At 39.5% G+C, this 13,982-nt stretch overlaps 1 protein-coding gene across 3 annotated transcripts in view; it reads left to right on the forward strand.

The window, feature by feature from the left end:
* Positions 1 to 13,982, forward strand: part of slc8a3 (solute carrier family 8 member 3) — a 118,815-nt gene that overhangs the window by 41,943 nt on the left and 62,890 nt on the right. The gene's annotated exons all lie outside the window — the stretch shown is intronic.

Here is a 13,982-nt window from a genome sequence, read left to right on the forward strand (position 1 = left end):
CCCCCCCCCCAATCCCTGCAAGACACGAGGAACATGGGAAAACATGATTTTGTGCACCAACTGATTTAACACAACAGAAATAACACAATAACTTCTAGTTTAAAGGTGGTAGTGTTAAATATGATCAGCAATTCAAACAATTGTTGACACAGAAAGAATGTTTTTGGTAAAACCTGAGATGACAGATTAAAAATGTGGGGCTGGTTAGAAATATTTTGTTGTGTTTGTTGTTTGTATACCAGCCTTAAAACCTGCTGGTATCATAAACTTTCATAATAGTTTAACATGTTATTTTAAATTTGTAGAGCTTTAGTTCACCATTGAGATCCATTAGCATTAGCCCACCGAAGCTCACAAACAAAAAAACATTAGTCAATATAACATCAAGAAATAAATGTCTAATTTATTTAAATCTTTTGTGACAGAGATTTGAGGATTGATGAATCATAATTAGACTCACTGTAAAAAGGTTAAAGGTAAAGTCTGATATTTTGGTACATTTAGGAGGTGATTAGCTTAGCTTAGCATAAAGACATGAAGAAGCAGCAGGAGACAGCTAGCCTGGCTCTCTCCAAAGTTTAAAAATGTATCTACCAGCTCACTGATTAACACGTTTGTTCCTTTTTCTTTTTATACATACACAAACAGGAATGTAAAAAAGACAGTTTGTAGTTTTAGGGGTAGTTACATGCTAGAACAATTTTGGCACATTTAGGAGGTGATTAGCTTAGCTTAGCATAAAGACATAAAGAAGTAGCGGGAGACAGCTAGCCTGGCTCTCTGCAAAGTTTAAAAATGTATCTACCAACACTTCCGAAGCTCACTAATTAACACATTTGTTCCTTTTTCTTTTTATATTTACACGAACAGGAATGTAAAAATGACAGTTTGTGTTTTTAGGGGAAGTTAACCAGCAGCCTGTTGCAGTGACTTCCTGCTGGTTGCCAATAAATAGTTCCAGCATTTATTCATTGAGCTTTCATTGAAACCACAACCTATCATCTTTATATTCCTGTTTGTGTTGGAATTAAACAAGCCAGATACAACATATTAATTAGTAGGCTTTAGAGGCGGTGATAGACGAAATTTTGAACTTGAGAGCCAAGCTAGCTGTTTCCTCCTACTTCCCGTCTTTATGCTACGCTAATTGACACCCTGGCTCTAGCTCAATATTTACCACACAGACATGAGAGGAAGATCAATCTACTCATCTTCTCATTTCACTCTTGGCAAGAAAGCAAATAAGCAAATTTACCAAAATGTTGAACTATTGATTTCAAGCCTAAATCCACAGTCTAGACTTCAAGGTTAAAACTTTTTGATTGAAAAAAGGAATATTTTGCTGTTGTGTAATAGGTTGCATATACTGTGATGCAGGTGCTTACTACAAGCTGAAACATAGTAAGTGCAATAACCCTAACCCTAACCCTATTAAAAACAACAGTTATATGTGACCTATATTGAACAAAACAAGTTTTCAATCACAAGTTAGTCTGTATTTATCTTAAATCTCTTGCATCTTTACTGAAAATGACCAAATCAGTGCGTACTGGATGTATTTCGGTGAATCTGTGTATTAATACAGTTCATGTGGACACCGCTTTCCAACAAATGTGGATTTGGTCTTCAGAGAAGTAAACAACACATGTCGAGCTTCTTTTGAACATTAATTCAGGTTTTTCATTTTTCTGTTGCGAGTAAATTCTGTTAAGCTGGTTTAAAATCCCAGTCGGTGTGGTGATTGTGTCCCTGCCAAACTTCTGCATTGCTGGCTTGGAATCCTGCCTCTCTCATCATTGTTGTCTTAACCTTATCCAATGTACAAACCTTGCTTGCATGTCCTGAGCTCTCAAATCTGATAATATGGAAAACCATCTCAGGTCAATCAGGAAATTACATCTGGCACCCATCCACGGATTATGACAGCAGGCATGGACAAAGCAGTGTAGTATTATTGTTGATCTTGGATTACAGATCGAGGCAGTAGAGCGATGACTTATCACGCTGTTGTTGATACAGCTTTTTGGTAACGGCACTCCTGCTTCTGTTGTGCACACAGTTATTTCATCCAGCACAGTCATTGTGTGAAGCCGGGTTTGATGTTCACTGTTGCAGCTGAGTCGAAGGGAAACTGCCAGTTAGTGAGCGTCATGGAGGGGCTGCTCCGCTGCTCCACACTGATGTTTGGTCACAGGCGGCTGCAGATTGTTGTGTTTGTGTGTAAGCATAGGAGAAGGAGGCATTATGCATACGTGAGTGAAGTTTGCATTGCAAATAGCTATGTGAAATGCATGAATGTATATGTTTACGTTTGCGTGTGCAGGTGCTGTGCAGCTCAGTCGCGTCTTTTTCAGGGGGACTGACAGGAGGCAGCCACTGTGAGGGTTTTCCAGTGGCTGTAGTTTTGAGGCTGACAGCTCAGTGACACATCATTACGTATTGCTCAAGGCAGTGCAAGCAACAGTGACCTTTTATGCTGCTGTTGAATTCCTTGCACACATGTACTTGTGTATATGTGTACGTATGTGTGGGAATGCTGCTGTATTTGTTCATGTATGTCATGTGTTCGTATGATCTACTCTTTAATTAACTTTCTAGGTCTATATTTTCTTGGCACTGTTTTGCCCTTTTTACATTTACATTCATTTCACGTTGTGCAGACAGATGCACAAACACGACATGCAAACACACAGTAAGAGGACACACATGATCTTGCACTGTGATGTTTTAACATATCTCTACATAATGATGATTGAGAATAAATGATTTCATTTTAATTGAATGAAGGATTTTTTTTGAGTGAATGATTTCCCACCAACCACAGATGGCTTTCTGTCTTTTCTCTCACGCACAACACATACATCAAGCTTCACCACAGATGGGTGACAGCCACTGCCCCAGAAACTTGGTTTCATATCTTAGTTCTGTATAATATTAAATATTTATGACTAAATGAGCAACAATCAAAGTTCAAAATATCTTTACTATTTATTGAGAGCTTAAGAATCAAAAACTCAATCAATCTGCCTCATCAGGACTGTATGGATGTGGTTTGATCAGATTTGATTGGCAGTAAAAATATGTTTTAAGGGCTTTAAAAGGAAAAAAAAACTACATATAAAGTGTCTTAGTAAGGTGTTTCATCACCAAGAGACTTAAGAACAGCTTCAGTGCTTCTTGTCATTGATTCTACTGTCTCTGAAACTCTACTGGAGCGATGAGCACAATTCCTCCAAAAGATATTCCCTCATTTACTGTTTTAATGATGTTGGTGGAGACCTCTATCTTACACAAAATGTTCCATATGTGTTGAACTGAGCTGAGATTTGTTGACTTTGAAAGCCACAGCATATGATAAGATCATTTTGCCACCCATGTCAAAATAATGAATCCTTTTTTCAAAGTCACGTACTGCAGATCTTTTCCTCTCTCTCCATCTTGTTCCAAAATCGAGGTCAACTATACATGTCACAGTGCATGACTGGATGTTAATTGCTTAATTGCATCATGCAGTACATTAGTACATCTGTATGGAAGCATCTGCATTTCTTATGTTCATTCACTTCATTTATCCAGGTTCTTTCTTTAATTTTTCACCAGTGTGTATCTGCCTGCAGAGCTCGAGGTCAAATAAGGTTGACTAGCAAGCTAATTGCTATACCTACCATGGAAAACACCTGAAGGCAGCTATGATTAACTAAGCTAGCACTTTGCTGTAAACATATTACAGCAGCTAAAAAGGCTCACTAACTACATTAACATTTCAAATGCTATACAGTCGCTAATTTGGTTAATAAAGCTAATAGCAAGCAATTTGATAACAAGCTCATTAACTTCAGCTTGATGTCATGATAAAAATGGCTTCCTAGTTTGCTGTAGACAAGTTAAACTTCAAACAATGAGCAAAAATATGTAAAAGACACAATTAAAAGATACTCTCACACTCTAAATTAGGTACTTAGCTTTAAAGGAATAGTTTGACATTTTGGGAAATATAACTATTTGTTTTCTTGCCGTGAGTTAGATGATGTGTTACCTCCCAAGATTTCAAATTATTCCTTTAAAATACCACAAATTGATATTGATGATGGACATTGGAGAGACAGTTTACCACCACAGCAGCAGTCTCCCCACCGGTGTCTCTTTTCTGTCTCAGTGTTTTCATTATTATCTACTTTTTTCTCTTGTCCATCCTTTCAATTCAAACAGGACTGACCTAATATTTTGGATGTGAGTGGTCTGGGATGGCATCCTTTGTCAAAATTCAGAGCGCATATGTGTGTTTTTCCCTCTTCTTTTCTGGCAGCGAGGCGAGGCAATATCGAGCGGAGAAAGTGTTGACTCAGGGGGAAGGAAAGTGTCAAATTAATAACGAAGACGGGCCACGAGAGGCAGCGGAGGAAGCAATAGAAATTAGACAGGGTGTCCTCATAGTTCAGCCGACTAGAGGCGTGTGCTGTGTATTTGCAATGTTGCAGGTTTAAATCAGGTTCATATAGCTGTTTGTCATCCTGTGTCTCTCCCTTCCCTCTTGTCTTTTCTTTCCACTGCATACTGTCTAATGAGAGCAAAAAGGCAGACAACATTTTAATTTTTAATAACAAAGATGGGTCATGACAGGCGGTGGAGGAAGCAGGGAAATTAGATGAGGAAAGAGTCCCCAGATGAGTCTGGAGGGAAGGAAGGGAGGGTGGCAGAGAAGAAGGCAGGTTAGCTGCAGCTAATGATAATTTTCATTATTAATCTGTCACCAGTGGTGGAAAGAAACTAAGTACATTTACTCCAGTACTGTAAAATTCTAAGGTACTTGTGCTTTATTGAAGTACTTCCATTTACTTTATAGTATTTCAGATTTTTACTCCACTACATGTATCTGATAGATATAGTTACCAGTTATTTTAAATATCAAGATTTTACAAACAAAACATGTGATTCAATATTAAAAAATAAACTATCCCACAGTTTATGAAGTAGTTCAAATCCACTCCACTTCAACATTAAAATGCTTACACTACATCAGTGATAATAATCCAGAAGTACTGTTGTTGATATTGAGGAACAGGATTTCTCTTTGTCAGTTATGTGAACTAAACAAAGTAGAAAATAAAATATGTTTTATTTCAAATTGTCCTTTGTCTTATAATCACAGAAAGATTTTTCAGTAAAACCTAAATTATGCAAAATTTTGAAATTAAGAAAACACTTTATGAAATGGACATTTTTTTGGACAATGCAAGGTCATTAAGAAAAAAATAGTCTTTTGTTTGTTTGTTTTTTTCTGTGTAAAACATGTTTTTTCCATCCTACAGTATGTGGTGTGCAGCAGTGATTTGTTTCTGTTTGGAACATGTCAGTCGTCAGAAGTTGTTATTTATATGTTGTATTATTATATTGTGCGTCATGTAATCCCATGTGAGATTGATCATTTTTAATGCTATGACATTCATTCATTCATTCATTCATTCATTCATTCATTCATTCATTCAGTACTGTATAGTACAACACTGACAGACCCCATTCATGCCATTTACTTTTAATTTTGATACTTCAAGTACGTTTTGCTGCATGTACTTGTACTCCTACTTAAGTAAAACTATGAATGCAGGACTGTGCTTGTAATGGAGTATTTTCATAGTCTGGTATTGCTATTTTTACATAAATCATTTAATTGTTTACTGTATACTGTAATATGGGGGGAAAATGCCCATGTTCCCAGAGCTCAAGGTGACATTTCTGAATTTCATGTTTAGTCCAATCGACAGTCCAAAATCCAAAGATATTAAATTTACACAGCAGCAAACATTGAATAAACTATAACAAGGGAATATCTGGCATTTTTACTTGAAAAATGACTTAATCAAAACTGTCAATGAATCAACTAATCATTTTAGCACTAAGGTGGGGAGGAAGGGAGTACAGAACAGAAGAAGGGAGGGAATGAAAGAGAGAAGATGGACATGAGGTGGAAGTAATGGAGGGAAAGATGGAGGAGGAGAAAAGGAAGCAGTGAGGGAGAGGAAAGGGGGTATTGTTGTACATTTAGACAGATGAGAAGAAGGAACAGAAAAGAGGAGGAGAGATGGGACCTAAGTGAGGACAGACTGGCTGGCTGGGACTGTGTGTGTGTGTGTGTGTGTGTGTATGTGGCAGTTGGGTTGGGAGGGGGGTGGAGGGGGGGTTGGTCGGGTGTATGTGACACATACCATCAGGCAGGATGAGCAAAAAGCAAATGAAGTACATGCCATCTCTCCCTGCATCCTGCATTATGCTAATGAGCCTTTTAATGCTGCTACTTCTGCTCACTGAGCTCATGTTGAGAACGTATGACACACACACACACACGCACACTCACACACACACAAGCTAGAAGGCTTAGGTGTGTGTGTACCTGCACGTGTATACAGGCACAGATATGGGCATGCACATGTAGGCTTAAGTAGACTGTCTTATGTAATCATGCATGCACACCTTTCGCATGGTTGCACAGAGTTTGGTCCCCTCCAACCCCTCTAAGTCTTTCCCTCTAAGTCAGTGTTCCTTGGGAAATGTCTGCACCTCTGACTATCAGATATGTAGTCCATTACTCATGTTTGCTAATAGAAAAGTCACTGGCGGTGACATCATCCACCTCCTCCTCCTCTTTGCCTTCCTCTCCCTCCTCCTCCTCCTCTTTTCATTTTGCTGTTGGTCACATGACACTGTGTCACTCTCTGAGTCAGGATGTGCAGACTGAAGCCAGATTCACTGCATGGCCAAGTTGCTGGTCAGATGTTTTTTTTTTTTGCTGTTTTGCTTAGTATATAGTATGTTTTGTTTTTGTGCATTTTTGTGACTCAGTGACTTTAGCAAGCACTCAGTGTCATTTGGACATAGTGCAGTTTTGAGCTGCAACAATTAGTTGATTAATTGATTAGTCGTTTAGTCAATCGACAGAAAATTAATTGGCAACAATTTTGATAATCAAATAATCGTTTGTCATTTTTTTAAAGCAAAAAGGCTAAATATTTGCGGGTCACATCTTCTCAAATGTGAGGATTTGTGGTTTTTCTGTGCCATATGTGATAGTATATCTTTGGAATTTTGGATTGTTGATCAAACAAAACAAAACTTTTGAAGACGTCATCATGAGCTGTATGAAATTATAATGAGCAAAATTTGCAATTTTCTGACATTTTATAGACAAAACAATTAATCTGTTAACTGAAAAAAATAATCGTCAGATTACACAATAATGAAAATAATTGTTAATTGCAGCCCTAGTGCAGTTTTAAAGTCAAAACATTATATTTTCACACTGTAAAATATATTTAATCCATGATTTGACCCACTTTCCCTCAACTCGTGTACTTCTGCTTCAGTAAATGATTTCTTACATTGCCAAGCACGACCTTCAAAAACTTTCTGTAAAAGATGTTCTATGTGCCAGGTAGGTGTAGAGAGCAACGGCAATAGAATTAGCAGAGTAAGTTTGGAGAGTGAAAAGAGCACAATGCTTTTGTATGTCACGTCTTACTGTTATATTTCGAAATTCTGGACATTCAGGACGGCTGAGAGCAAAACTCGGCATTTAGCTTATATTTGATATTTTACATAGTTGAAAAAAAATATCTGCTGTCAGACTGCATTGTAACTGTTCTGGGAATATCTCTACCTGACATGATATTATCATTGTTTGTTCAGTGACTCACTGGAAGAAAAATACACAACAAAACAACAAAATGGGTTTAAAGTTGTGAAGTGCATTATAAATATTTGTCAGTGCCCGAGTGGTGCAGTGGTAGAAGTTTTGTCAGGTGCCCCCATTGAACATTATTGGCAATGTATGGTGGGAAGCCGGTGAGGGATCACACCCTTTTTGCAGTACTACTCTTACTGGTTGATCAGGGAGGATGGTGGCATAGTATCCTCCTGGTAAAAGCCACAGCTGGTGCAACTGATATACATGTCTCTCCTCGCCCTCCTCAGGCCAAAAAGGACAAAAAAGGGTGAGAACATTGAAAAAGTAAAAACAAAGTTGATGTAGGTTTGATTTTTCTTCTTTCACGTGTGTATCTTGAATAGCCTTGAACAGGAGCTGTAAAGCGGGTGAGTCATCTTGCAATAAAAGATGAAATGTTGGTTGCAAAATCTGCCTCGTAAAACTGTGGCATTAAGAAAAGTTAAGACAGGAAAGTTACTTTACTGTGACTGACAATGTATCTGACACCGTGTGTGCACCTAGAATTACTTATAAAGAGTTTTACACACCCAGATTTACTGTTTCAGTGAATGAGAGGATTGGATCCGCAGTGTTGTGTGCATTGAACTGGCTGAAGCTGCATAACAGTGGGAGTCGATGAGAAGGGAGGCCAGGATTAGTCCAGGTGGCCTAGAGACCTTGTTGCATGTCATTCTCCATCTCTCTCTCCCTTAGTTTCCTGTCTGTCTCTACTGTATCCTATTTAATAAAGAAAGAAATGTCTGCTAAAAAAGTTTAGCTTTATATCTAAAATACCTGAAATATCAGTGATTAACTCACATAGATAATGGTGAGAATGGTAAATTAGGCCTGAAAAATTTATTTCACTGTTCCTGTTTGATAATAAAAATGTAGGCCTGCACCATGAAAGGAAAGCCCTCAAATATAACAAATACATAAAATAAATGATGTCATTTTTGAGCCCTCAGATGCTTGATTGATATTCAATCCTTAAGGGTCTTAAGATGTACTCATATTCACTTATTATTTGTTACTTCACTGCTGGGATAGACACGTTTTATTAACCAAGTGAACATAAATATAAGTATTACACATTGTGTATATAGATGTAGCAATAACTTTAATATACTAAAACTTAACTTTTTATAACAAATCATAAAAATTACACCACCACTTATCATTGTGCAAAAAAGAAAAGTAAAATGCAAAATACTGTTTGGCATTTAATGCAGCAGGAAGCATAAGTTCAGTTAATTTCTGTTCTGAATCAAAATAATTTAAAAAATATTTTAACCTTGCACTCCTGCTGAAGTGCTCTTGAGCAAGGTAGAGAGCATTTACCATCTTCAGGGCACCATACAACTACTACAATAGTCTCACCAAGACTTACAGAAATAATACATGCTCACTCATTTCTGTCTTATAGAGTTTGTAGCGTGAGAGGCGTTAGAACGCTGCTATTGTTGTAGTTTGATTCCTAACACAGAGTCATTACCATCAACTTCCTTATAATTTACAATACATAGGAAGAATTGTTCACTGAACGGACCATACATGTTTGTTCAGTATCCATAGTGCTGTTGTGTCCGAGGGGGAAACACTGTTGAAGGACAAACTCTCCGCCCTGATCAGATGACACTCATTTAAAACATGTCAGGCAGCTCTTCCCCGCGGGCCACGGTTTTGCCTGCCATGTTCCTATGCCATTTTTTTCCCTCCTTGTCACATGTCATCCCTGTTTCTGTAGATTTACATCAGTCTATGTCTGGCGGCCATCCTGCACAGAGACAGACAGATAACTCTAATAGTAACTAACTAATGACGCTTGGCTGTGGATTTGGCTCAAATTGAATGAATGAGGTCTGTGTGCGAGGAGCGGAGAATCCAAGTGCCTGTTGCATGCCAGACGGATATAGCGGGCAGGCGGTCTGTGTACCTCCTCAGCAGATTGGAAGAGGAGGAGGAGGTGGATTGGATGTGTTAACAGCTGGTGACTGAATAAAGACTGGTTTGGGATCATGGGAAGGAAACAGTGCAGAGAGAGCAGGATGAGAGGTCATGGACACCAGGCAATGGTGTGGTCCAAGAGATCGGTCCTGATGAGAGACCAAATTAAATTGTCCTGTTGTGTCTCAGATGTAAGTCTTGCATTCTTGTGCATCTTTCTTTTAATTAATCTGCTATGGGTAGAGAGGGTTGACAGGTTTGTTTAGTGATTAGCACAGTCACCGCACTCCAAAAAAGAGTTGTACTGTACAACTTGGTATAATGGATGATAATTGACCTGGAAGTATCTAATTGACAGTCATGATAAGAGCTGGTTAAAATCTCAAAATGCTAAGAGAAGGTACATATATTATTATCATTATATCATATTATTTTTTCTCTTGGATTTTTCAAAGCAGTATTTCAAAGTTGATACTTGTTCCAATAAAGTAAAAAAAGACAACTACTCTAATCCAGATTATACAGACGGACATGTAGGTCATGAATGATTGGGGACTCTATATCCTATTTCAAATGCCTCTGTGTTAGTCGTGTGGTAGACTGGTGACCTGTCCAACATGCCCACCTGTCGCTGAGACTCTGAAAAGGATTAAACAGGCAAAAAAATTTGAATTGAATTGAATTTCACTCATGACAGAATGCATGTTGGTTTTTTTTCCTAACCTCAACCAAGTAATTTTAAATGCTGTCAGTATAAGTTAATCATGATGTAACAGCAATATCTGAGTACTGTAGGAATGAAAGACAGAGTTTGTATCCATGCCAGTGCCTCTGTAAGACTATATTTACATATAACAGTATTCTGAGCTAAATGCTAATAAGCATGCTAACATGCTCAAAATTGCAACGTCAACATGCTGATGTTTAGCAGGTAATGGATTTGACTAAATTAAATTTTGACCTGATGATAGCGCTAGACGAAATGTCAGGGGATCATCAAAGTTATTACAATTTATTCTGAGTGGGAAATGAATGTCCACACCAAATTTCATGGTAATCTATTCAATAAATGTCAAGACATTTCACTAAAAAAAACTCAGATATCAACCTTACAGTGGCACCAGAGAAAAAGTCTGAGGATCATCAAAGTCATTAGGATTCATCCTTTGTGAACGATGCATATCTGTACTTAATGAGATGTTTCCATCTAAGCCAAAGTGGTGGACCGACCGACCGACTGACATTGCCACTAGCACAGTTTTACACTGAATGTTCAGTTGCATTAATCTGAATAATTTTATAAATATTCTGTTGGATTATAGCATTCTTTGGCGGCAGTATACAAGAGACCTTGTCTTCACATTCTGAATAGAAAATGCAACGTGTGTGATAGTTTTTATACACAATAGCATTGTTAAATTGTCTGTGAGAGAATTTTAGTCTCCAAAGAAGCCTTCTTCGTTTTTGTGATGCCAATGACTTTGACCACGGTAGTTGACACATTGTAAGTCAAGAATAAACCCAAATCCACCCCATTATTTCCGACCTTTGTCGTTGTTCCAGTGGCTCCGACGTTGCCCCCTTTTTGATAGAGGTTAATCCCTCAAGCATGCACAGTGAATGAGCCATCTCCAGCTGAGTGGCAGGTTTCACTGTGGGAAGCTGGGGCATCTGGAGAATGCCGACTTCCTCTCCTCTTCTCCTCCCAACCACTTCCTTCTTTCCCTCCCTCTTCGCACCCCCCTCCCTGCTCCGCCTCTGTATACGGCCCAGCTGGCACACCTAGGGGGTTGTGAACAGGTGTTATTCCCCTGTCAGGGGCCACACTTGAAGGAGATGGCGGGAATGAAGTTGGCATGGCAATGACTGGGAAATCAGGTCAGCATCCCGAACTCACACACACACAAACATAGCTACACACAGCCAAGACTGTCTAAAAATAACGATGTCACCAACGGGGGGTGGACAGGAAAATAAAGTAAATGAAAGCAGAAGCATTTGCTGAAGTAGGGGATGTGATGAGCGCAAGGGTGGCCTGGAGAGAAACAGATATGGAGGAGGGTAGAAGATATACATAAAGAGTGAGAGAGGGAGAGTGGAGGAGGCAATAGAAGATACACAGAAAGAGGAGGAGGAGGTTGGGGAAAAATGAGACAGAGGATGAGGAAGGGAAAGGAGAGGCTGGCTGGACAGGGCCAACCATATCCCCCGTGATTGTCCCTGCCACACCTTGTTAAGGCATCCCACTGTGTTCCCCCCCATCCCTCCCCTCTCCCCGGGCACTGACACACTGTGTTCCTGACAAACACAGTAGGGGGGACATTGGGAAGAGCAGAGGAGCAGAGGAACAACGGCTACAGGAGGCAGCGCCGTATTGTTCAGGCTGAATTACACGGTCACGCAGGGTGGGCAAAGTAGAAACTCGACGAACAAGAGAAGAAAGGAAGAAGACACATACTGTAAAGAGGGATTAGCTTAAACAGTAGGGGAGGGGGATGAATATGAAACAGTCCGACCTGGGTCAGATAGTATTTGCAAAAACTTCTTAGTGTTTGCTTTAACTTATCCGATGGGTGGGAGGCAGCTCGAGTAGAATGGATTTAAGCAAAGTCCAATTCTTTAGCTGAAACAATAAGAAGCATTTTGCACTTTTCCACCTCGGGAGTTTTTCTAAGAACACAGGAGCCCTTTTAGGAACTTAGGAACTGCGTTTTGATAGGAGGAACCCAGCCTGAGAGCTCCTGCCCCCAAAGAGTCTCTCTTCTGGGGTTTATTAGTGGACAAGAGATACCTGGGATGAGTTTGTAGTGGTGAAAGTCACTGACTGATTCACTCATGCAGTAAGCAAGTACTGAATGGCATTAGTGTTACTTTCAGGAATAGGTGGGAATTCATTGTAATGTTTATTGATATTTGAAGAAATAGTTCAATATTTTAGCTTTTCCTTCTGAGAGTTAGATGAGAGGAGAATCTCTGCTTTGAGTTCGGTGATTATCTTAGCTTAGCATAAAGACTGGAAGCAGGGGGAAACAGCTAGCCTGACTCTCTCCAAAACTCAAAAATTAACCTACCAACACCTCCAAAGCTGACTAATTAACACTTTGTGTCTCATTTGTTTAACCTATAGACAAACAATAATGGAAAAATGACAAATTATAGTTTTAGAGGGAGTTGCACGGTTTAACTATAACCCCTCTTCTCTCCAGGCGTACAGTATATTTAACCTTTGAGACAGCCAGGCTAGCTGGTTCCCCCTTGCTTCCAGTCTGTATGATAAGCTTCGCTTGGCTAGCACAGACATGACGGTGGTATTGATTCTCTCATCTAACTCTTGGAAAGAAAGCGAATAAGTGCATTTAAGTGCACAAAAAGCTGAATTAGACTTATTGACTGCTCTAAAAAAAAGAGCAAGATAAAGAGAGATTGGGTGACTGAGAGAGAGTGGACAAAACAAAATGCAACTTTATTTGCTGATTGGTTCAATGTGGCTACGTACTGAAACAAAAAAAAAAAAACACAACAAAAACAAAGACTGAAAAGTTCATCTCCCAATTTGGAAACAAGCATCTATCCTTTCTTTTGTTTCCACTTTCTCCTCTTCACTTCTGCTTCTTCTGCAATTCTCTTTTACAACATCCATGCAAACATCTGAGCTGTAATGATTTAGTATTGTAGATCACTAAAAAATTAATTTCATCTTCAGTACATCTTCAGATGCAGTAGAAAACACAAACAGCAAGACAACCAAACAAGGGAAGATGCAGGGAAAGAGAGATGAAGATGGGGTATGTTGGAGGAGGAACAGAGCCGGATGAAAGCAAAACATCAGGCAGGCATCTTAATTGAATAGGCATGTACAGCTGTAGACTTCGTCCTCGAGAGGTTTTCAACAAATGTCACAGTGAATGAGGAGAGTGATGGAGGACAGAATCGATCGTAGTTCAGTTCCCACAGCTTCCTTCCCCTCCTCCACCTCTCCCTTTACTCGTGCCTTCCCCTTTCTGTCCCAGAGGATTTAAAGGCTCCTCGACTATGTGACCAGAACCTCCCTCTGACTCACTGACTGACTGACTGACTTGCCGACTGATCTTCCCTCATTCCTCAGGCAGGGAGAGCAGGATTAGACCTCTTCACCACTTCGCCACTCACCACTTCCTCCACTGTGAGACCCTGCCCTTTGCATGTTCCTTCTACATGGCTGACTGTTTTAGATATCCCGCTGCACACCAGCTAGCCTTTTAGTGCACTTTCCGTTTAACAGCAGCAAAGGGCAGGTTGGCGGAAAGCTTTAATGCTCAGGAATTAGTAGGGTATCTACACGGGCTTTGTACTGGGC

The sequence above is a fragment of the Thunnus albacares genome, chromosome 15, assembly GCF_914725855.1.
Source record: "Thunnus albacares chromosome 15, fThuAlb1.1, whole genome shotgun sequence".
Taxonomy (NCBI): Eukaryota; Metazoa; Chordata; class Actinopteri; order Scombriformes; family Scombridae; genus Thunnus; species Thunnus albacares.